The sequence below is a fragment of the Camellia sinensis genome, chromosome 14 (genome assembly GCF_055761805.1).
Source record: "Camellia sinensis isolate YWXY chromosome 14, ASM5576180v1, whole genome shotgun sequence".
Classification (NCBI taxonomy): Eukaryota; Viridiplantae; Streptophyta; class Magnoliopsida; order Ericales; family Theaceae; genus Camellia; species Camellia sinensis.
Window position 1 is genome coordinate 104,205,833 of NC_138974.1, and position 15,805 is coordinate 104,221,637.

Sequence of the window (15,805 nt, forward strand, 5' to 3'; positions counted from 1 at the left end):
TTTTAAACCATTTCCAGATTATCCTGTTCCATTCAATTTCATTTTTTTCCCCGTCTACTGCTTAAAACAATAAAGTCGCGGTTAATCTTCGGGTGCGATCATACCAGCACTAATGCACCGGATCCCATCAGAACTCCGCAGTTAAGCGTGCTTGGGCGAGAGTAGTACTAGGATGGGTGACCCCCTGGGAAGTCCTCGTGTTGCACCCCTTTTGTCCCTTTTTCCACCACCCCCCCCCCCTTTTTTTTTTCCCCGGACAGCCTGTCCGATTTTTAGCCCATTCAATCGCCTTCGCCTCCTTTTCGACAATTTCTCCCTTTTAAACCATTTCCAGATTATCCTGTTCCATTCAATTTCATTTTTTTCCCCGTCTACTGCTTAAAACAATAAAGTCGCGGTTAATCTTCGGGTGCGATCATACCAGCACTAATGCACCGGATCCCATCAGAACTCCGCAGTTAAGCGTGCTTGGGCGAGAGTAGTACTAGGATGGGTGACCCCCTGGGAAGTCCTCGTGTTTCACCCCTTTTGTCCCTTTTTCCACCACCCCCCCCCTTTTTTTTTTCCCCGGACAGCCTGTCCGATTTTTAGCCCATTCAATCGCCTTCGCCTCCTTTTCGACAATTTCTCCCTTTTAAACCATTTCCAGATTATCCTGTTCCATTCAATTTCATTTTTTTCCCCGCCTACTGCTTAAAACAATAAAGTCGCGGTTAATCTTCGGGTGCGATCATACCAGCACTAATGCACCGGATCCCATCAGAACTCCGCAGTTAATCGTGCTTGGGCGAGAGTAGTACTAGGATGGGTGACCCCCTGGGAAGTCCTCGTGTTGCACCCCTTTTGTCCCTTTTTCCACCACCCCCCCCCCCTTTTTTTTTTTCCCCGGACAGCCTGTCCGATTTTTAGCCCATTCAATCGCCTTCGCCTCCTTTTCGACAATTTCTCCCTTTTAAACCATTTCCAGATTATCCTGTTCCATTCAATTTCATTTTTTTCCCCGTCTACTGCTTAAAACAATAAAGTCGCGGTTAATCTTCGGGTGCGATCATACCAGCACTAATGCACCGGATCCCATCAGAACTCCGCAGTTAAGCGTGCTTGGGCGACAGTAGTACTAGGATGGGTGACCCCCTGGGAAGTCCTCGTGTTGCACCCCTTTTGTCCATTTTTCCACCACCCCCCCCCCCTTTTTTTTTTCCCCGGACAGCCTGTCCGATTTTTAGCCCATTCAATCGCCTTCGCCTCCTTTTCGACAATTTCTCCCTTTTAAACCATTTCCAGATTATCCTGTTCCATTCAATTTCATTTTTTTCCCCGTCTACTGCTTAAAACAATAAAGTCGCGGTTAATCTTCGGGTGCGATCATACCAGCACTAATGCACCGGATCCCATCAGAACTCCGCAGTTAAGCGTGCTTGGGCGAGAGTACTACTAGGATGGGTGACCCCCTGGGAAGTCCTCGTGTTGCACCCCTTTTGTCCCTTTTTCCACCACCCCCCCCCCTTTTTTTTTCCCCGGACAGCCTGTCCGATTTTTAGCCCATTCAATCGCCTTCGCCTTCTTTTCGACAATTTCTCCCTTTTAAACCATTTCCAGATTATCCTGTTCCATTCAATTTCATTTTTTTCCCCGTCTACTGCTTAAAACAATAAAGTCGCGGTTAATCTTCGGGTGCGATCATACCAGCACTAATGCACCGGATCCCATCAGAACTCCGCAGTTAAGCGTGCTTGGGCGAGAGTAGTACTTGGATGGGTGACCCCCTGGGAAGTCCTCGTGTTGCACCCCTTTTGTCCCTTTTTCCACCACCCCCCCCCTTTTTTTTTTCCCAGGACAGCCTGTCCGATTTTTAGCCCATTCAATCGCCTTCGCCTCCTTTTCGACAATTTCTCCCTTTTAAACAATTTCCAGATTATCCTGTTCCATTCAATTTCATTTTTTTCCCCGTCTACTGCTTAAAACAATAAAGTCGCGGTTAATCTTCGGGTGCGATCATACCAGCACTAATGCACCGGATCCCATCAGAACTCCGCAGTTAAGCGTGCTTGGGCGAGAGTAGTACTAGGATGGGTGACCCCCTGGGAAGTCCTCGTGTTGCACCCATTTTGTCCCTTTTTCCACCACCCCCCCCCCCTTTTTTTTTTCCCCGGACAGCCTGTCCGATTTTTAGCCCATTCAATCGCCTTCGCCTCCTTTTCGACAATTTCTCCCTTTTAAACCATTTCCAGATTATCCTGTTCCATTCAATTTCATTTTTTTCCATGTCTACTGCTTAAAACAATAAAGTCGCGGTTAATCTTCGGGTGCGATCATACCAGCACTAATGCACCGGATCCCATCAGAACTCCGCAGTTAAGCGTGCTTGGGCGAGAGTAGTACTAGGATGGGTGACCCCCTGGGAAGTCCTCGTGTTGCACCCCTTTTGTCCCTTTTTCCACCACCCCCCCCCCTTTTTTTTTCCCCGGACAGCCTGTCCGATTTTTAGCCCATTCAATCGCCTTCGCCTCCTTTTCGACAATTCCTCCCTTTTAAACCATTTCCAGATTATCCTGTTCCATTCAATTTCATTTTTTTCCCCGTCTACTGCTTAAAACAATAAAGTCGCGGTTAATCTTCGGGTGCGATCATACCAGCACCAATGCACTGGATCCCATCAGAACTCCGCAGTTAAGCGTGCTTGGGCGATAGTAGTACTAGGATGGGTGACCCCCTGGGAAGTCCTCGTGTTGCACCCCTTTTGTCCCTTTTTCCACCACCCCCCCCTTTTTTTTTTCCCCGGACAGCTTGTCCGATTTTTAGCCCATTCAATCGCCTTCGCCTCCTTTTCGACAATTTCTCCCTTTTAAACCATTTCCAGATTATCCTGTTCCATTCAATTTCATTTTTTTCCCCGTCTACTGCTTAAAACAATAAAGTCGCGGTTAATCTTCGGGTGCGATCATACCAGCACTAATGCACCGGATCCCATCAGAACTTCGCAGTTAAGCGTGCTTGGGCGAGAGTAGTACTAGGATGGGTGACCCCCTGGGAAGTCCTCGTGTTGCACCCCTTTTGTCCCTTTTTCCACCACCCCCCCCCCCCCTTTTTTTTTTCCCCGGACAGCCTGTCCGATTTTTAGCCCATTCAATCGCCTTCGCCTCCTTTTCAAAAATTTCTCCCTTTTAAACCATTTCCAGATTATCCTGTTCCATTCAATTTCATTTTTTTCCCCGTCTACTGTTTAAAACAATAAAGTCGCGGTTAATCTTCGGGTGCGATCATACCAGCACTAATGCACCGGATCCCATCAGAACTCCGCAGTTAAGCGTGCTTGGGCGAGAGTAGTACTAGGATGGGTGACCCCCTCGGAAGTCCTCGTGTTGCACCCCTTTTGTCCCTTTTTCCACCACCCCCCCCCCTTTTTTTTTCCCCGGACAGCCTGTCCGATTTTTAGCCCATTCAATCGCCTTCGCCTCCTTTTCGACAATTTCTCCCTTTTAAACCATTTCCAGATTATCCTGTTCCATTCAATTTCATTTTTTTCCCCGTCTACTGCTTAAAACAATAAAGTCGCGGTTAATCTTCGGGTGCGATCATACCAGCACTAATGCACCGGATCCCATCAGAACTCCGCAGTTAAGCGTGCCTGGGCGAGAGTAGTACTAGGATGGGTGACCCCCTGGGAAGTCCTCGTGTTGCACCCCTTTTGTCCCTTTTTCCACCACCCCCCCCCCCTTTTTTTTTTCCCCGGACAGCCTGTCCGATTTTTAGCCCATTCAATCGCCTTCGCCTCCTTTTCGACAATTTCTCCCTTTTAAACCATTTCCAGATTATCCTGTTCCATTCAATTTCATTTTTTTCCCCGTCTACTGCTTAAAACAATAAAGTCGCGGTTAATCTTCGGGTACGATCATACCAGCACTAATGCACCGGATCCCATCAGAACTCCGCAGTTAAACGTGCTTGGGCGAGAGTAGTACTAGGATGGGTGACCCCCTGGGAAGTCCTCGTGTTGCACCCCTTTTGTCCCTTTTTCCACCACCCCCCCCCCCTTTTTTTTTCCCCGGACAGCCTGTCCGATTTTTAGCCCATTCAATCGCCTTCGCCTCCTTTTCGACAATTTCTCCCTTTTAAACCATTTCCAGATTATCCTGTTCCATTCAATTTCATTTTTTTCCCCGTCTACTGCTTAAAACAATAAAGTCGCGATTAATCTTCGGGTGCAATCATACCAGCACTAATGCACCGGATCCCATCAGAACTCCGCAGTTAAGCGTGCTTGGGCGAGAGTAGTACTAGGATGGGTGACCCCCTAGGAAGTCCTCGTGTTGCACCCCTTTTGTCCCTTTTTCCACCACCCCCCCCCCTTTTTTTTTTCCCCGGACAGCCTGTCCGATTTTTAGCCCATTCAATCGCCTTCGCCTCCTTTTCGACAATTTCTCCCTTTTAAACCATTTCCAGATTATCCTGTTCCATTCAATTTCATTTTTTTCCCCGTCTACTGCTTAAAACAATAAAGTCGCGGTTAATCTTCGGGTGCGATCATACCAGCACTAATGCACCGGATCCCATCAGAACTCCGCAGTTAAGCGTGCTTGGGCGAGAGTAGTACTAGGATGGGTGACCCCCTGGGAAGTCCTCGTGTTTCACCCCTTTTGTCCCTTTTTCCACCACCCCCCCCCCCTTTTTTTTTCCCCGGACAGCCTGTCCGATTTTTAGCCCATTCAATCGCCTTCGCCTCCTTTTCGACAATTTCTCCCTTTTAAACCATTTCCAGATTATCCTGTTCCATTCAATTTCATTTTTTTCCCCGTCTACTGCTTAAAACAATAAAGTCGCGGTTACTCTTCGGGTGCGATCATACCAGCACTAATGCACTGGATCCCATCAGAACTCCGCAGTTAAGCGTGCTTGGGCGAGAGTAGTACTAGGATGGGTGACCCGCTGGGAAGTCCTCGTGTTGCACCCCTTTTGTCCCTTTTTCCACCACCCCCCCCCCCTTTTTTTTTTCCCCGGACAGCCTGTCCGATTTTTAGCCCATTCAATCGCCTTCGCCTCCTTTTCGACAATTTCTCCCTTTTAAACCATTTCCAGATTATCCTGTTCCATTCAATTTCATTTTTTTCCCCGTCTACTGCTTAAAACAATAAAGTCGCGGTTAATCTTCGGGTGCGATCATACCAGCACTAATGCACCGGATCCCATCAGAACTCCGCAGTTAAGCGTGCTTGGGCGAGAGTAGTACTAGGATGGGTGACCCCCTGGGAAGTCCTCGTGTTGCACCCCTTTTGTCCCTTTTTCCACCACCCCCCCCCCCTTTTTTTTTTCCCCGGACAGCCTGTCCGATTTTTAGCCCATTCAATCGCCTTCGCCTCCTTTTCGACAATTTCTCCCTTTTAAACCATTTCCAGATTATCCTGTTCCATTCAATTTCATTTTTTTCCCCGTCTACTGCTTAAAACAATAAAGTCGCGGTTAATCTTCGGGTGCGATCATACCAGCACTAATGCACCGGATCCCATCAGAAGTCCGCAGTTAAGCGTGCTTGGGCGAGAGTAGTACTAGGATGGGTGACCCCCTGGGAAGTCCTCGTGTTGCACCCCTTTTGTCCCTTTTTCCACCACCCCCCCCCCTTTTTTTTTCCCCGGACAGCCTGTCCGATTTTTAGCCCATTCAATCGCCTTCGCCTCCTTTTCGACAATTTCTCCCTTTTAAACCATTTCCAGATTATCCTGTTCCATTCAATTTCATTTTTTTCCCCGTCTACTGCTTAAAACAATAAAGTCGCGGTTAATCTTCGGGTGCGATCATACCAGCACTAATGCACCGGATCCCATCAGAACTCCGCAGTTAAGCGTGCTTGGGCGAGAGTAGTACTAGGATGGGTGACCCCCTGGGAAGTCCTCGTGTTGCACCCCTTTTGTCCCTTTTTCCACCACCCCCCCCCCCCTTTTTTTTTTCCCCGGACAGCCTGTCCGATTTTTAGCCCATTCAATCGCCTTCGCCTCCTTTTCGACAATTTCTCCCTTTTAAACCATTTCCAGATTATCCTGTTCCATTCAATTTCATTTTTTTCCCCGTCTACTGCTTAAAACAATAAAGTCGCGGTTAATCTTCGGGTGCGATCATACCAGCACTAATGCACCGGATCCCATCAGAACTCCGCAGTTAAGCGTGCTTGGGCGAGAGTAGTACTAGGATGGGTGACCCCCTGGGAAGTCCTCGTGTTGCACCCCTTTTGTCCCTTTTTCCACCACCCCCCCCCCCTTTTTTTTTTCCCCGGACAGCCTGTCCGATTTTTAGCCCATTCAATCGCCTTCGCCTCCTTTTCGACAATTTCTCCCTTTTAAACCATTTCCAGATTATCCTGTTCCATTCAATTTCATTTTTTTCCCCGTCTACTGCTTAAAACAATAAAGTCGCGGTTAATCTTCGGGTGCGATCATACCAGCACTAATGCACCGGATCCCATCAGAACTCCGCAGTTAAGCGTGCTTTGGCGAGAGTAGTAGTAGGATGGGTGACCCCCTGGGAAGTCCTCGTGTTGCACCCCTTTTGTCCCTTTTTCCACCACCCCCCCCCCCTTTTTTTTTCCCCGGACAGCCTGTCCGATTTTTAGCCCATTCAATCGCCTTCGCCTCCTTTTCGACAATTTCTCCCTTTTAAACCATTTCCAGATTATCCTGTTCCATTCAATTTCATTTTTTTCCCCGTCTACTGCTTAAAACAATAAAGTCGCGGTTAATCTTCGGGTGCGATCATACCAGCACTAATGCACCGGATCCCATCAGAACTCCGCAGTTAAGCGTGCTTGGGCGAGAGTAGTACTAGGATGGGTGACCCCCTGGGAAGTCCTCGTGTTGCACCCCTTTTGTCCCTTTTTCCACCACCCCCCCCCCTTTTTTTTCCCCGGACAGCCTGTCCGATTTTTAGCCCATTCAATCGCCTTCGCCTCCTTTTCGACAATTTCTCCCTTTTAAACCATTTCCAGATTATCCTGTTCCATTCAATTTCATTTTTTTCCCCGTCTACTGCTTAAAACAATAAAGTCGCGGTTAATCTTCGGGTGCGATCATACCAGCACTAATGCACCGGATCCCATCAGAACTCCGCAGTTAAGCGTGCTTGGGCGAGAGTAGTACTAGGATGGGTGACCCCCTGGGAAGTCCTCGTGTTGCACCCCTTTTGTCCCTTTTTCCACCCCCCCCCTTTTTTTTTTCCCCGGACAGCCTGTCCGATTTTTAGCCCATTCAATCGCCTTCGCCTCCTTTTCGACAATTTCTCCCTTTTAAACCATTTCCAGATTATCCTGTTCCATTCAATTTCATTTTTTTCCCCGTCTACTGCTTAAAACAATAAAGTCGCGGTTAATCTTCGGGTGCGATCATACCAGCACTAATGCACCGGATCCCATCAGAACTCCGCAGTTAAGCGTGCTTGGGCGAGAGTAGTACTAGGATGGGTGACCCCCTGGGAAGTCCTCGTGTTGCACCCCTTTTGTCCCTTTTTCCACCACCCCCCCCCCTTTTTTTTTTCCCCGGACAGCCTGTCCGATTTTTAGCCCATTCAATCGCCTTCGCCTCCTTTTCGACAATTTCTCCCTTTTAAACCATTTCCAGATTATCCTGTTCCATTCAATTTCATTTTTTTCCCCGTCTACTGCTTAAAACAATAAAGTCGCGGTTAATCTTCGGGTGCGATCATACCAGCACTAATGCACCGGATCCCATCAGAACTCCGCAGTTAAGCGTGCTTGGGCGAGAGTAGTACTAGGATGGGTGACCCCCTGGGAAGTCCTCGTGTTGCACCCCTTTTGTCCCTTTTTCCACCACCCCCCCCCCCTTTTTTTTTCCCCGGACAGCCTGTCCGATTTTTAGCCCATTCAATCGCCTTCGCCTCCTTTTCGACAATTTCTTCCTTTTAAACCATTTCCAGATTATCCTGTTCCATTCAATTTCATTTTTTTCCCCGTCTACTGCTTAAAACAATAAAGTCGCGGTTAATCTTCGGGTGCGATCATACCAGCACTAATGCACCGGATCCCATCAGAACTCCGCAGTTAAGCGTGCTTGGGCGAGAGTAGTACTAGGATGGGTGACCCCCTGGGAAGTCCTCGTGTTGCACCCCTTTTGTCCCTTTTTCCACCACCCCCCCCCCTTTTTTTTTCCCCGGACAGCCTGTCCGATTTTTAGCCCATTCAATCGCCTTCGCCTCCTTTTCGACAATTTCTCCCTTTTAAACCATTTCCAGATTATCCTGTTCCATTCAATTTCATTTTTTTCCCCGTCTACTGCTTAAAACAATAAAGTCGCGGTTAATCTTCGGGTGCGATCATACCAGCACTAATGCACCGGATCCCATCAGAACTCCGCAGTTAAGCGTGCTTGGGCGAGAGTAGTACTAGGATGGGTGACCCCCTGGGAAGTCCGCGTGTTGCACCCCTTTTGTCCCTTTTTCCACCACCCCCCCCCCTTTTTTTTTTCCCCGGACAGCCTGTCCGATTTTTAGCCCATTCAATCGCCTTCGCCTCCTTTTCGACAATTTCTCCCTTTTAAACCATTTCCAGATTATCCTGTTCCATTCAATTTCATTTTTTTCCCCGTCTACTGCTTAAAACAATAAAGTCGCGGTTAATCTTCGGGTGCGATCATACCAGCACTAATGCACCGGATCCCATCAGAACTCCGCAGTTAAGCGTGCTTGGGCGAGAGTAGTAGTAGGATGGGTGACCCCCTGGGAAGTCCTCGTGTTGCACCCCTTTTGTCCCTTTTTCCACCACCCCCCCCCTCTTTTTTTCCCCGGACAGCCTGTCCGATTTTTAGCCCATTCAATCGCCTTCGCCTCCTTTTCGACAATTTCTCCCTTTTAAACCATTTCCAGATTATCCTGTTCCATTCAATTTCATTTTTTTCCCCGTCTACTGCTTAAAACAATAAAGTCGCGTTAATCTTCCGGTGCGATCATACCAGCACTAATGCACCGGATCCCATCAGAACTCCGCAGTTAAGCGTGCTTGGGCGAGAGTAGTACTAGGATGGGTGACCCCCTGGGAAGTCCTCGTGTTGCACCCCTTTTGTCCCTTTTTCCACCACCCCCCCCCCTTTTTTTTTCCCCGGACAGCCTGTCCGATTTTTAGCCCATTCAATCGCCTTCGCCTCCTTTTCGACAATTTCTCCCTTTTAAACCATTTCCAGATTATCCTGTTCCATTCAATTTCATTTTTTTCCCCGTCTACTGCTTAAAACAATAAAGTCGCGGTTAATCTTCGGGTGCGATCATACCAGCACTAATGCACCGGATGCCATCAGAACTCCGCAGTTAAGCGTGCTTGGGCGAGAGTAGTACTAGGATGGGTGACCCCCTGGGAAGTCCTCGTGTTGCACCCCTTTTGTCCCTTTTTCCACCACTCCCCCCCTTTTTTTTTTCCCCGGACAGCCTGTCCGATTTTTAGCCCATTCAATCGCCTTCGCCTCCTTTTCGACAATTTCTCCCTTTTAAACCATTTCCAGATTATCCTGTTCCATTCAATTTCATTTTTTTCCCCGTCTACTGCTTAAAACAATAAAGTCGCGGTTAATCTTCGGGTGCGATCATACCAGCACTAATGCACCGGATCCCATCAGAACTCCGCAGTTAAGCGTGCTTGGGCGAGAGTAGTACTAGGATGGGTGACCCCCTGGGAAGTCCTCGTGTTGCACCCCTTTTGTCCCTTTTTCCACCACCCCCCCCCCTTTTTTTTTCCCCGGACAGCCTGTCAGATTTTTAGCCCATTCAATCGCCTTCGCCTCCTTTTCGACAATTTCTCCCTTTTAAACCATTTCCAGATTATCCTGTTCCATTCAATTTCATTTTTTTCCCCGTCTACTGCTTAAAACAATAAAGTCGCGGTTAATCTTCGGGTGCGATCATACCAGCACTAATGCACCGGATCCCATCAGAACTCCGCAGTTAAGCGTGCTTGGGCGAGAGTAGTACTAGGATGGGTGACCCCCTGGGAAGTCCTCGTGTTGCACCCCTTTTGTCCCTTTTTCCACCACCCCCCCCCCCTTTTTTTTCCCCCGGACAGCCTGTCCGATTTTTAGCCCATTCAATCGCCTTCGCCTCCTTTTCGACAATTTCTCCCTTTTAAACCATTTCCAGATTATCCTGTTCCATTCAATTTCATTTTTTTCCCCGTCTACTGCTTAAAACAATAAAGTCGCGGTTAATCTTCGGGTGCGATCATACCAGCACTAATGCACCGGATCCCATCAGAACTCCGCAGTTAAGCGTGCTTGGGCGAGAGTAGTACTAGGATGGGTGACCCCCTGGGAAGTCCTCGTGTTGCACCCCTTTTGTCCCTTTTTCCACCACCACCCCCCCCATTTTTTTTTTCCCCGGACAGCCTGTCCGATTTTTAGCCCATTCAATCGCCTTCGCCTCCTTTTCGACAATTTCTCCCTTTTAAACCATTTCCAGATTATCCTGTTCCATTCAATTTCATTTTTTTCCCCGTCTACTGCTTAAAACAATAAAGTCGCGGTTAATCTTCGGGTGCGATCATACCAGCACTAATGCACCGGATCCCATCAGAACTCCGCAGTTAAGCGTGCTTGGGCGAGAGTAGTACTAGGATGGGTGACCCCCTGGGAAGTCCTCGTGTTGCACCCCTTTTGTCCCTTTTTCCACCACCCCCCCCCCTTTTTTTTTCCCCGGACAGCCTGTCCGATTTTTAGCCCATTCAATCGCCTTCGCCTCCTTTTCGACAATTTCTCCCTTTTAAACCATTTCCAGATTATCCTGTTCCATTCAATTTCATTTTTTTCCCCGTCTACTGCTTAAAACAATAAAGTCGCGGTTAATCTTCGGGTGCGATCATACCAGCACTAATGCACCGGATCCCATCAGAACTCCGCAGTTAAGCGTGCTTGGGCGAGAGTAGTACTAGGATGGGTGACCCCCTGGGAAGTCCTCGTGTTGCACCCCTTTTGTCCCTTTTTCCACCACCCCCCCCCCCTTTTTTTTTCCCCGGACAGCCTGTCCGATTTTTAGCCCATTCAATCGCCTTCGCCTCCTTTTCGACAATTTCTCCCTTTTAAACCATTTCCAGATTATCCTGTTCCATTCAATTTCATTTTTTTCCCCGTCTACTGCTTAAAACAATAAAGTCGCGGTTAATCTTCGGGTGCGATCATACCAGCACTAATGCACCGGATCCCATCAGAACTCCGCAGTTAAGCGTGCTTGGGCGAGAGTAGTACTAGGATGGGTGACCCCCTGGGAAGTCCTCGTGTTGCACCCCTTTTGTCCCTTTTTCCACCACCCCCCCCCCCCTTTTTTTTCCCCGGACAGCCTGTCCGATTTTTAGCCCATTCAATCGCCTTCGCCTCCTTTTCGACAATTTCTCCCTTTTAAACCATTTCCAGATTATCCTGTTCCATTCAATTTCATTTTTTTCCCCGTCTACTGCTTAAAACAATAAAGTCGCGGTTAATCTTCGGGTGCGATCATACCAGCACTAATGCACCGGATCCCATCAGAACTCCGCAGTTAAGCGTGCTTGGGCGAGAGTAGTAGTAGGATGGGTCACCCCCTGGGAAGTCCTCGTGTTGCACCCCTTTTGTCCCTTTTTCCACCACCGCCCCCCCTTTTTTTTTCCCCGGACAGCCTGTCCGATTTTTAGCCCATTCAATCGCCTTCGCCTCCTTTTCGACAATTTCTCCCTTTTAAACCATTTCCAGATTATCCTGTTCCATTCAATTTCATTTTTTTCCCCGTCTACTGCTTAAAACAATAAAGTCGCGGTTAATCTTCGGGTGCGATCATACCAGCACTAATGCACCGGATCCCATCAGAACTCCGCAGTTAAGCGTGCTTGGGCGAGAGTAGTACTAGGATGGGTGACCCCCTGGGAAGTCCTCGTGTTGCACCCCTTTTGTCCCTTTTTCCACCACCCCCCCCCCCCTTTTTTTTTCCCCGGACAGCCTGTCCGATTTTTAGCCCATTCAATCGCCTTCGCCTCTTTTTCGACAATTTCTCCCTTTTAAACCATTTCCAGATTATCCTGTTCCATTCAATTTCATTTTTTTCCCCGTCTACTGCTTAAAACAATAAAGTCGCGGTTAATCTTCGGGTGCGATCATACCAGCACTAATGCACCGGATCCCATCAGAACTCCGCAGTTAAGCGTGCTTGGGCGAGAGTAGTACTAGGATGGGTGACCCCCTGGGAAGTCCTCGTGTTGCACCCCTTTTGTCCCTTTTTCCACCACCCCCCCCCCTTTTTTTTTCCCCGGACAGCCTGTCCGATTTTTAGCCCATTCAATCGCCTTCGCCTCCTTTTCGACAATTTCTCCCTTTTAAACCATTTCCAGATTATCCTGTTCCATTCAATTTCATTTTTTTCCCCGTCTACTGCTTAAAACAATAAAGTCGCGGTTAATCTTCGGGTGCGATCATACCAGCACTAATGCACCGGATCCCATCAGAACTCCGCAGTTAAGCGTGCTTGGGCGAGAGTAGTACTAGGATGGGTGACCCCCTGGGAAGTCCTCGTGTTGCACCCCTTTTGTCCCTTTTTCCACCACCCCCCCCCTTTTTTTTTCCCCGGACAGCCTGTCCGATTTTTAGCCCATTCAATCGCCTTCGCCTCCTTTTCGACAATTTCTCCCTTTTAAACCATTTCCAGATTATCCTGTTCCATTCAATTTCATTTTTTTCCCCGTCTACTGCTTAAATCAATAAAGTCGCGGTTAATCTTCGGGTGCGATCATACCAGCACTAATGCACCGGATCCCATCAGAACTCCGCAGTTAAGCGTGCTTGGGCGAGAGTAGTACTAGGATGGGTGACCCCCTGGGAAGTCCTCGTGTTGCACCCCTTTTGTCCCTTTTTCCACCACCCCCCCCCCTTTTTTTTTCCCCGGACAGCCTGTCCGATTTTTAGCCCATTCAATCGCCTTCGCCTCCTTTTCGACAATTTCTCCCTTTTAAACCATTTCCAGATTATCCTGTTCCATTCAATTTCATTTTTTTCCCCGTCTACTGCTTAAAACAATAAAGTCGCGGTTAATCTTCGGGTGCGATCATACCAGCACTAATGCACCGGATCCCATCAGAACTCCGTAGTTAAGCGTGCTTGGGCGAGAGTAGTACTAGGATGGGTGACCCCCTGGGAAGTCCTCGTGTTGCACCCCTTTTGTCCCTTTTTCCACCACCCCCCCCCACTTTTTTTTTCCCCGGACAGCCTGTCCGATTTTTAGCCCATTCAATCGCCTTCGCCTCCTTTTCGACAATTTCTCCCTTTTCAACCATTTCCAGATTATCCTGTTCCATTCAATTTCATTTTTTTCCCCGACTACTGCTTAAAACAATAAAGTCGCGGTTAATCTTCGGGTGCGATCATACCAGCACTAATGCACCGGATCCCATCAGAACTCCGCAGTTAAGCGTGCTTGGGCGAGAGTAGTACTAGGATGGGTGACCCCCTGGGAAGTCCTCGTGTTGCACCCCTTTTGTCCCTTTTTCCACCACCTCCCCCCCCCTTTTTTTTTCCCCGGACAGCCTGTCTGATTTTTAGCCCATTCAATCGCCTTCGCCTCCTTTTCGACAATTTCTCCCTTTTAAACCATTTCCAGATTATCCTGTTCCATTCAATTTCATTTTTTTCCCCGTCTACTGCTTAAAACAATAAAGTCGCGGTTAATCTTCGGGTGCGATCATACCAGCACTAATGCACCGGATCCCATCAGAACTCCGCAGTTAAGCGTGCTTGGGCGAGAGTAGTACTAGGATGGGTGACCCCCTGGGAAGTCCTCGTGTTGCACCCTTTTTGTCCCTTTTTCCACCACCCCCCCCCCCCTTTTTTTTTCCCCGGACAGCCTGTCCGATTTTTAGCCCATTCAATCGCCTTCGCCTCTTTTTCGACAATTTCTCCCTTTTAAACCATTTCCAGATTATCCTGTTCCATTCAATTTCATTTTTTTCCCCGTCTACTGCTTAAAACAATAAAGTCGCGGTTAATCTTCGGGTGCGATCATACCAGCACTAATGCACCGGATCCCATCAGAACTCCGCAGTTAAGCGTGCTTGGGCGAGAGTAGTACTAGGATGGGTGACCCCCTGGGAAGTCCTCGTGTTGCACCCCTTTTGTCCCTTTTTCCACCACCCCCCCCCCTTTTTTTTTCCCCGGACAGCCTGTCCGATTTTTAGCCCATTCAATCGCCTTCGCCTCCTTTTCGACAATTTCTCCCTTTTAAACCATTTCCAGATTATCCTGTTCCATTCAATTTCATTTTTTTCCCCGTCTACTGCTTAAAACAATAAAGTCGCGGTTAATCTTCGGGTGCGATCATACCAGCACTAATGCACCGGATCCCATCAGAACTCCGCAGTTAAGCGTGCTTGGGCGAGAGTAGTACTAGGATGGGTGACCCCCTGGGAAGTCCTCGTGTTGCACCCCTTTTGTCCCTTTTTCCACCACCCCCCCCCTTTTTTTTTCCCCGGACAGCCTGTCCGATTTTTAGCCCATTCAATCGCCTTCGCCTCCTTTTCGACAATTTCTCCCTTTTAAACCATTTCCAGATTATCCTGTTCCATTCAATTTCATTTTTTTCCCCGTCTACTGCTTAAATCAATAAAGTCGCGGTTAATCTTCGGGTGCGATCATACCAGCACTAATGCACCGGATCCCATCAGAACTCCGCAGTTAAGCGTGCTTGGGCGAGAGTAGTACTAGGATGGGTGACCCCCTGGGAAGTCCTCGTGTTGCACCCCTTTTGTCCCTTTTTCCACCACCCCCCACCCCTTTTTTTTTCCCCGGACAGCCTGTCCGATTTTTAGCCCATTCAATCGCCTTCGCCTCCTTTTCGACAATTTCTCCCTTTTAAACCATTTCCAGATTATCCTGTTCCATTCAATTTCATTTTTTTCCCCGTCTACTGCTTAAAACAATAAAGTCGCGGTTAATCTTCGGGTGCGATCATACCAGCACTAATGCACCGGATCCCATCAGAACTCCGCAGTTAAGCGTGCTTGGGCGAGAGTAGTACTAGGATGGGTGACCCCCTGGGAAGTCCTCGTGTTGCACCCCTTTTGTCCCTTTTTCCACCACCCCCCCCCCCACTTTTTTTTTCCCCGGACAGCCTGTCCGATTTTTAGCCCATTCAATCGCCTTCGCCTCCTTTTCGACAATTTCTCCCTTTTCAACCATTTCCAGATTATCCTGTTCCATTCAATTTCATTTTTTTCCCCGACTACTGCTTAAAACAATAAAGTCGCGGTTAATCTTCGGGTGCGATCATACCAGCACTAATGCACCGGATCCCATCAGAACTCCGCAGTTAAGCGTGCTTGGGCGAGAGTAGTACTAGGATGGGTGACCCCCTGGGAAGTCCTCGTGTTGCACCCCTTTTGTCCCTTTTTCCACCACCTCCCCCCCCCTTTTTTTTTCCCCGGACAGCCTGTCTGATTTTTAGCCCATTCAATCGCCTTCGCCTCCTTTTCGACAATTTCTCCCTTTTAAACCATTTCCAGATTATCCTGTTCCATTCAATTTCATTTTTTTCCCCGTCTACTGCTTAAAACAATAAAGTCGCGGTTAATCTTCGGGTGCGATCATACCAGCACTAATGCACCGGATCCCATCAGAACTCCGCAGTTAAGCGTGCTTGGGCGAGAGTAGTACTAGGATGGGTGACCCCCTGGGAAGTCCTCGTGTTGCACCCTTTTTGTCCCTTTTTCCACCACCCCCCCCCCCTTTTTTTTTCCCCGGACAGCCTGTCCGATTTTTAGCCCATTCAATCGCCTTCGCCTCTTTTTCGACAATTTCTCCCTTTTAAACCATTT

General features: G+C 48.4%; 50 non-coding genes across 50 annotated transcripts; all 50 read left to right on the forward strand.

Moving 5' to 3' along the window:
• The first annotated feature begins 90 nt into the window (after positions 1-90).
• Positions 91-209, forward strand: LOC145808553 (5S ribosomal RNA). Its single transcript, XR_014352016.1, has one exon. It is a non-coding gene; the product is annotated as a 5S ribosomal RNA (ribosomal RNA).
• Positions 210-407: 198 nt separating this feature from the next.
• On the forward strand, positions 408-526 carry LOC145810135 (5S ribosomal RNA). Its single transcript, XR_014353701.1, has one exon. It is a non-coding gene; the product is annotated as a 5S ribosomal RNA (ribosomal RNA).
• A 196-nt stretch (positions 527-722) lies between these two features.
• On the forward strand, positions 723-841 carry LOC145809534 (5S ribosomal RNA). The gene has a single exon (XR_014353094.1). It is a non-coding gene; the product is annotated as a 5S ribosomal RNA (ribosomal RNA).
• Positions 842-1,040: 199 nt separating this feature from the next.
• Positions 1,041-1,159, forward strand: LOC145810410 (5S ribosomal RNA). Its single transcript, XR_014353979.1, has one exon. It is a non-coding gene; the product is annotated as a 5S ribosomal RNA (ribosomal RNA).
• Positions 1,160-1,357: 198 nt separating this feature from the next.
• On the forward strand, positions 1,358-1,476 carry LOC145809859 (5S ribosomal RNA). The gene has a single exon (XR_014353427.1). It is a non-coding gene; the product is annotated as a 5S ribosomal RNA (ribosomal RNA).
• Positions 1,477-1,672: 196 nt separating this feature from the next.
• LOC145809021 (5S ribosomal RNA) lies at positions 1,673-1,791 on the forward strand. Its single transcript, XR_014352516.1, has one exon. It is a non-coding gene; the product is annotated as a 5S ribosomal RNA (ribosomal RNA).
• A 196-nt stretch (positions 1,792-1,987) lies between these two features.
• On the forward strand, positions 1,988-2,106 carry LOC145809107 (5S ribosomal RNA). Its single transcript, XR_014352601.1, has one exon. It is a non-coding gene; the product is annotated as a 5S ribosomal RNA (ribosomal RNA).
• A 198-nt stretch (positions 2,107-2,304) lies between these two features.
• On the forward strand, positions 2,305-2,423 carry LOC145808554 (5S ribosomal RNA). Its single transcript, XR_014352017.1, has one exon. It is a non-coding gene; the product is annotated as a 5S ribosomal RNA (ribosomal RNA).
• A 196-nt stretch (positions 2,424-2,619) lies between these two features.
• Positions 2,620-2,738, forward strand: LOC145810948 (5S ribosomal RNA). The gene has a single exon (XR_014354499.1). It is a non-coding gene; the product is annotated as a 5S ribosomal RNA (ribosomal RNA).
• A 195-nt stretch (positions 2,739-2,933) lies between these two features.
• Positions 2,934-3,052, forward strand: LOC145809639 (5S ribosomal RNA). Its single transcript, XR_014353200.1, has one exon. It is a non-coding gene; the product is annotated as a 5S ribosomal RNA (ribosomal RNA).
• A 200-nt stretch (positions 3,053-3,252) lies between these two features.
• LOC145809557 (5S ribosomal RNA) lies at positions 3,253-3,371 on the forward strand. The gene has a single exon (XR_014353118.1). It is a non-coding gene; the product is annotated as a 5S ribosomal RNA (ribosomal RNA).
• A 196-nt stretch (positions 3,372-3,567) lies between these two features.
• Positions 3,568-3,686, forward strand: LOC145809061 (5S ribosomal RNA). The gene has a single exon (XR_014352555.1). It is a non-coding gene; the product is annotated as a 5S ribosomal RNA (ribosomal RNA).
• A 198-nt stretch (positions 3,687-3,884) lies between these two features.
• LOC145810464 (5S ribosomal RNA) lies at positions 3,885-4,003 on the forward strand. Its single transcript, XR_014354031.1, has one exon. It is a non-coding gene; the product is annotated as a 5S ribosomal RNA (ribosomal RNA).
• A 197-nt stretch (positions 4,004-4,200) lies between these two features.
• On the forward strand, positions 4,201-4,319 carry LOC145809419 (5S ribosomal RNA). Its single transcript, XR_014352963.1, has one exon. It is a non-coding gene; the product is annotated as a 5S ribosomal RNA (ribosomal RNA).
• A 197-nt stretch (positions 4,320-4,516) lies between these two features.
• LOC145810136 (5S ribosomal RNA) lies at positions 4,517-4,635 on the forward strand. Its single transcript, XR_014353702.1, has one exon. It is a non-coding gene; the product is annotated as a 5S ribosomal RNA (ribosomal RNA).
• Positions 4,636-4,832: 197 nt separating this feature from the next.
• LOC145809989 (5S ribosomal RNA) lies at positions 4,833-4,951 on the forward strand. Its single transcript, XR_014353556.1, has one exon. It is a non-coding gene; the product is annotated as a 5S ribosomal RNA (ribosomal RNA).
• Positions 4,952-5,149: 198 nt separating this feature from the next.
• Positions 5,150-5,268, forward strand: LOC145808555 (5S ribosomal RNA). Its single transcript, XR_014352018.1, has one exon. It is a non-coding gene; the product is annotated as a 5S ribosomal RNA (ribosomal RNA).
• Positions 5,269-5,466: 198 nt separating this feature from the next.
• Positions 5,467-5,585, forward strand: LOC145810114 (5S ribosomal RNA). Its single transcript, XR_014353680.1, has one exon. It is a non-coding gene; the product is annotated as a 5S ribosomal RNA (ribosomal RNA).
• Positions 5,586-5,781: 196 nt separating this feature from the next.
• On the forward strand, positions 5,782-5,900 carry LOC145808556 (5S ribosomal RNA). The gene has a single exon (XR_014352019.1). It is a non-coding gene; the product is annotated as a 5S ribosomal RNA (ribosomal RNA).
• Positions 5,901-6,099: 199 nt separating this feature from the next.
• On the forward strand, positions 6,100-6,218 carry LOC145808557 (5S ribosomal RNA). Its single transcript, XR_014352020.1, has one exon. It is a non-coding gene; the product is annotated as a 5S ribosomal RNA (ribosomal RNA).
• Positions 6,219-6,416: 198 nt separating this feature from the next.
• Positions 6,417-6,535, forward strand: LOC145810782 (5S ribosomal RNA). Its single transcript, XR_014354338.1, has one exon. It is a non-coding gene; the product is annotated as a 5S ribosomal RNA (ribosomal RNA).
• A 197-nt stretch (positions 6,536-6,732) lies between these two features.
• Positions 6,733-6,851, forward strand: LOC145808558 (5S ribosomal RNA). The gene has a single exon (XR_014352021.1). It is a non-coding gene; the product is annotated as a 5S ribosomal RNA (ribosomal RNA).
• A 195-nt stretch (positions 6,852-7,046) lies between these two features.
• On the forward strand, positions 7,047-7,165 carry LOC145808559 (5S ribosomal RNA). Its single transcript, XR_014352022.1, has one exon. It is a non-coding gene; the product is annotated as a 5S ribosomal RNA (ribosomal RNA).
• A 193-nt stretch (positions 7,166-7,358) lies between these two features.
• LOC145808560 (5S ribosomal RNA) lies at positions 7,359-7,477 on the forward strand. The gene has a single exon (XR_014352023.1). It is a non-coding gene; the product is annotated as a 5S ribosomal RNA (ribosomal RNA).
• Positions 7,478-7,674: 197 nt separating this feature from the next.
• Positions 7,675-7,793, forward strand: LOC145808561 (5S ribosomal RNA). The gene has a single exon (XR_014352024.1). It is a non-coding gene; the product is annotated as a 5S ribosomal RNA (ribosomal RNA).
• A 197-nt stretch (positions 7,794-7,990) lies between these two features.
• On the forward strand, positions 7,991-8,109 carry LOC145808563 (5S ribosomal RNA). The gene has a single exon (XR_014352026.1). It is a non-coding gene; the product is annotated as a 5S ribosomal RNA (ribosomal RNA).
• Positions 8,110-8,305: 196 nt separating this feature from the next.
• Positions 8,306-8,424, forward strand: LOC145809087 (5S ribosomal RNA). The gene has a single exon (XR_014352581.1). It is a non-coding gene; the product is annotated as a 5S ribosomal RNA (ribosomal RNA).
• Positions 8,425-8,621: 197 nt separating this feature from the next.
• Positions 8,622-8,740, forward strand: LOC145809552 (5S ribosomal RNA). The gene has a single exon (XR_014353113.1). It is a non-coding gene; the product is annotated as a 5S ribosomal RNA (ribosomal RNA).
• A 194-nt stretch (positions 8,741-8,934) lies between these two features.
• Positions 8,935-9,053, forward strand: LOC145809780 (5S ribosomal RNA). Its single transcript, XR_014353344.1, has one exon. It is a non-coding gene; the product is annotated as a 5S ribosomal RNA (ribosomal RNA).
• Positions 9,054-9,249: 196 nt separating this feature from the next.
• On the forward strand, positions 9,250-9,368 carry LOC145810572 (5S ribosomal RNA). Its single transcript, XR_014354135.1, has one exon. It is a non-coding gene; the product is annotated as a 5S ribosomal RNA (ribosomal RNA).
• Positions 9,369-9,564: 196 nt separating this feature from the next.
• Positions 9,565-9,683, forward strand: LOC145808564 (5S ribosomal RNA). Its single transcript, XR_014352027.1, has one exon. It is a non-coding gene; the product is annotated as a 5S ribosomal RNA (ribosomal RNA).
• A 196-nt stretch (positions 9,684-9,879) lies between these two features.
• LOC145808565 (5S ribosomal RNA) lies at positions 9,880-9,998 on the forward strand. Its single transcript, XR_014352028.1, has one exon. It is a non-coding gene; the product is annotated as a 5S ribosomal RNA (ribosomal RNA).
• A 197-nt stretch (positions 9,999-10,195) lies between these two features.
• LOC145808566 (5S ribosomal RNA) lies at positions 10,196-10,314 on the forward strand. Its single transcript, XR_014352029.1, has one exon. It is a non-coding gene; the product is annotated as a 5S ribosomal RNA (ribosomal RNA).
• A 199-nt stretch (positions 10,315-10,513) lies between these two features.
• On the forward strand, positions 10,514-10,632 carry LOC145808567 (5S ribosomal RNA). The gene has a single exon (XR_014352030.1). It is a non-coding gene; the product is annotated as a 5S ribosomal RNA (ribosomal RNA).
• A 196-nt stretch (positions 10,633-10,828) lies between these two features.
• LOC145808568 (5S ribosomal RNA) lies at positions 10,829-10,947 on the forward strand. The gene has a single exon (XR_014352031.1). It is a non-coding gene; the product is annotated as a 5S ribosomal RNA (ribosomal RNA).
• A 197-nt stretch (positions 10,948-11,144) lies between these two features.
• On the forward strand, positions 11,145-11,263 carry LOC145808569 (5S ribosomal RNA). The gene has a single exon (XR_014352032.1). It is a non-coding gene; the product is annotated as a 5S ribosomal RNA (ribosomal RNA).
• Positions 11,264-11,460: 197 nt separating this feature from the next.
• On the forward strand, positions 11,461-11,579 carry LOC145810210 (5S ribosomal RNA). Its single transcript, XR_014353783.1, has one exon. It is a non-coding gene; the product is annotated as a 5S ribosomal RNA (ribosomal RNA).
• Positions 11,580-11,775: 196 nt separating this feature from the next.
• Positions 11,776-11,894, forward strand: LOC145808570 (5S ribosomal RNA). The gene has a single exon (XR_014352033.1). It is a non-coding gene; the product is annotated as a 5S ribosomal RNA (ribosomal RNA).
• Positions 11,895-12,092: 198 nt separating this feature from the next.
• LOC145808571 (5S ribosomal RNA) lies at positions 12,093-12,211 on the forward strand. Its single transcript, XR_014352034.1, has one exon. It is a non-coding gene; the product is annotated as a 5S ribosomal RNA (ribosomal RNA).
• A 196-nt stretch (positions 12,212-12,407) lies between these two features.
• LOC145808572 (5S ribosomal RNA) lies at positions 12,408-12,526 on the forward strand. The gene has a single exon (XR_014352035.1). It is a non-coding gene; the product is annotated as a 5S ribosomal RNA (ribosomal RNA).
• A 195-nt stretch (positions 12,527-12,721) lies between these two features.
• On the forward strand, positions 12,722-12,840 carry LOC145808574 (5S ribosomal RNA). The gene has a single exon (XR_014352037.1). It is a non-coding gene; the product is annotated as a 5S ribosomal RNA (ribosomal RNA).
• A 196-nt stretch (positions 12,841-13,036) lies between these two features.
• Positions 13,037-13,155, forward strand: LOC145808945 (5S ribosomal RNA). Its single transcript, XR_014352434.1, has one exon. It is a non-coding gene; the product is annotated as a 5S ribosomal RNA (ribosomal RNA).
• A 197-nt stretch (positions 13,156-13,352) lies between these two features.
• LOC145808575 (5S ribosomal RNA) lies at positions 13,353-13,471 on the forward strand. Its single transcript, XR_014352038.1, has one exon. It is a non-coding gene; the product is annotated as a 5S ribosomal RNA (ribosomal RNA).
• Positions 13,472-13,669: 198 nt separating this feature from the next.
• Positions 13,670-13,788, forward strand: LOC145809001 (5S ribosomal RNA). Its single transcript, XR_014352497.1, has one exon. It is a non-coding gene; the product is annotated as a 5S ribosomal RNA (ribosomal RNA).
• Positions 13,789-13,986: 198 nt separating this feature from the next.
• On the forward strand, positions 13,987-14,105 carry LOC145808576 (5S ribosomal RNA). The gene has a single exon (XR_014352039.1). It is a non-coding gene; the product is annotated as a 5S ribosomal RNA (ribosomal RNA).
• A 196-nt stretch (positions 14,106-14,301) lies between these two features.
• LOC145808577 (5S ribosomal RNA) lies at positions 14,302-14,420 on the forward strand. The gene has a single exon (XR_014352040.1). It is a non-coding gene; the product is annotated as a 5S ribosomal RNA (ribosomal RNA).
• A 195-nt stretch (positions 14,421-14,615) lies between these two features.
• LOC145808578 (5S ribosomal RNA) lies at positions 14,616-14,734 on the forward strand. Its single transcript, XR_014352041.1, has one exon. It is a non-coding gene; the product is annotated as a 5S ribosomal RNA (ribosomal RNA).
• A 197-nt stretch (positions 14,735-14,931) lies between these two features.
• Positions 14,932-15,050, forward strand: LOC145808579 (5S ribosomal RNA). The gene has a single exon (XR_014352042.1). It is a non-coding gene; the product is annotated as a 5S ribosomal RNA (ribosomal RNA).
• A 199-nt stretch (positions 15,051-15,249) lies between these two features.
• On the forward strand, positions 15,250-15,368 carry LOC145808580 (5S ribosomal RNA). The gene has a single exon (XR_014352043.1). It is a non-coding gene; the product is annotated as a 5S ribosomal RNA (ribosomal RNA).
• Positions 15,369-15,566: 198 nt separating this feature from the next.
• LOC145809002 (5S ribosomal RNA) lies at positions 15,567-15,685 on the forward strand. The gene has a single exon (XR_014352498.1). It is a non-coding gene; the product is annotated as a 5S ribosomal RNA (ribosomal RNA).
• The last annotated feature ends 120 nt before the right edge of the window (positions 15,686-15,805 follow it).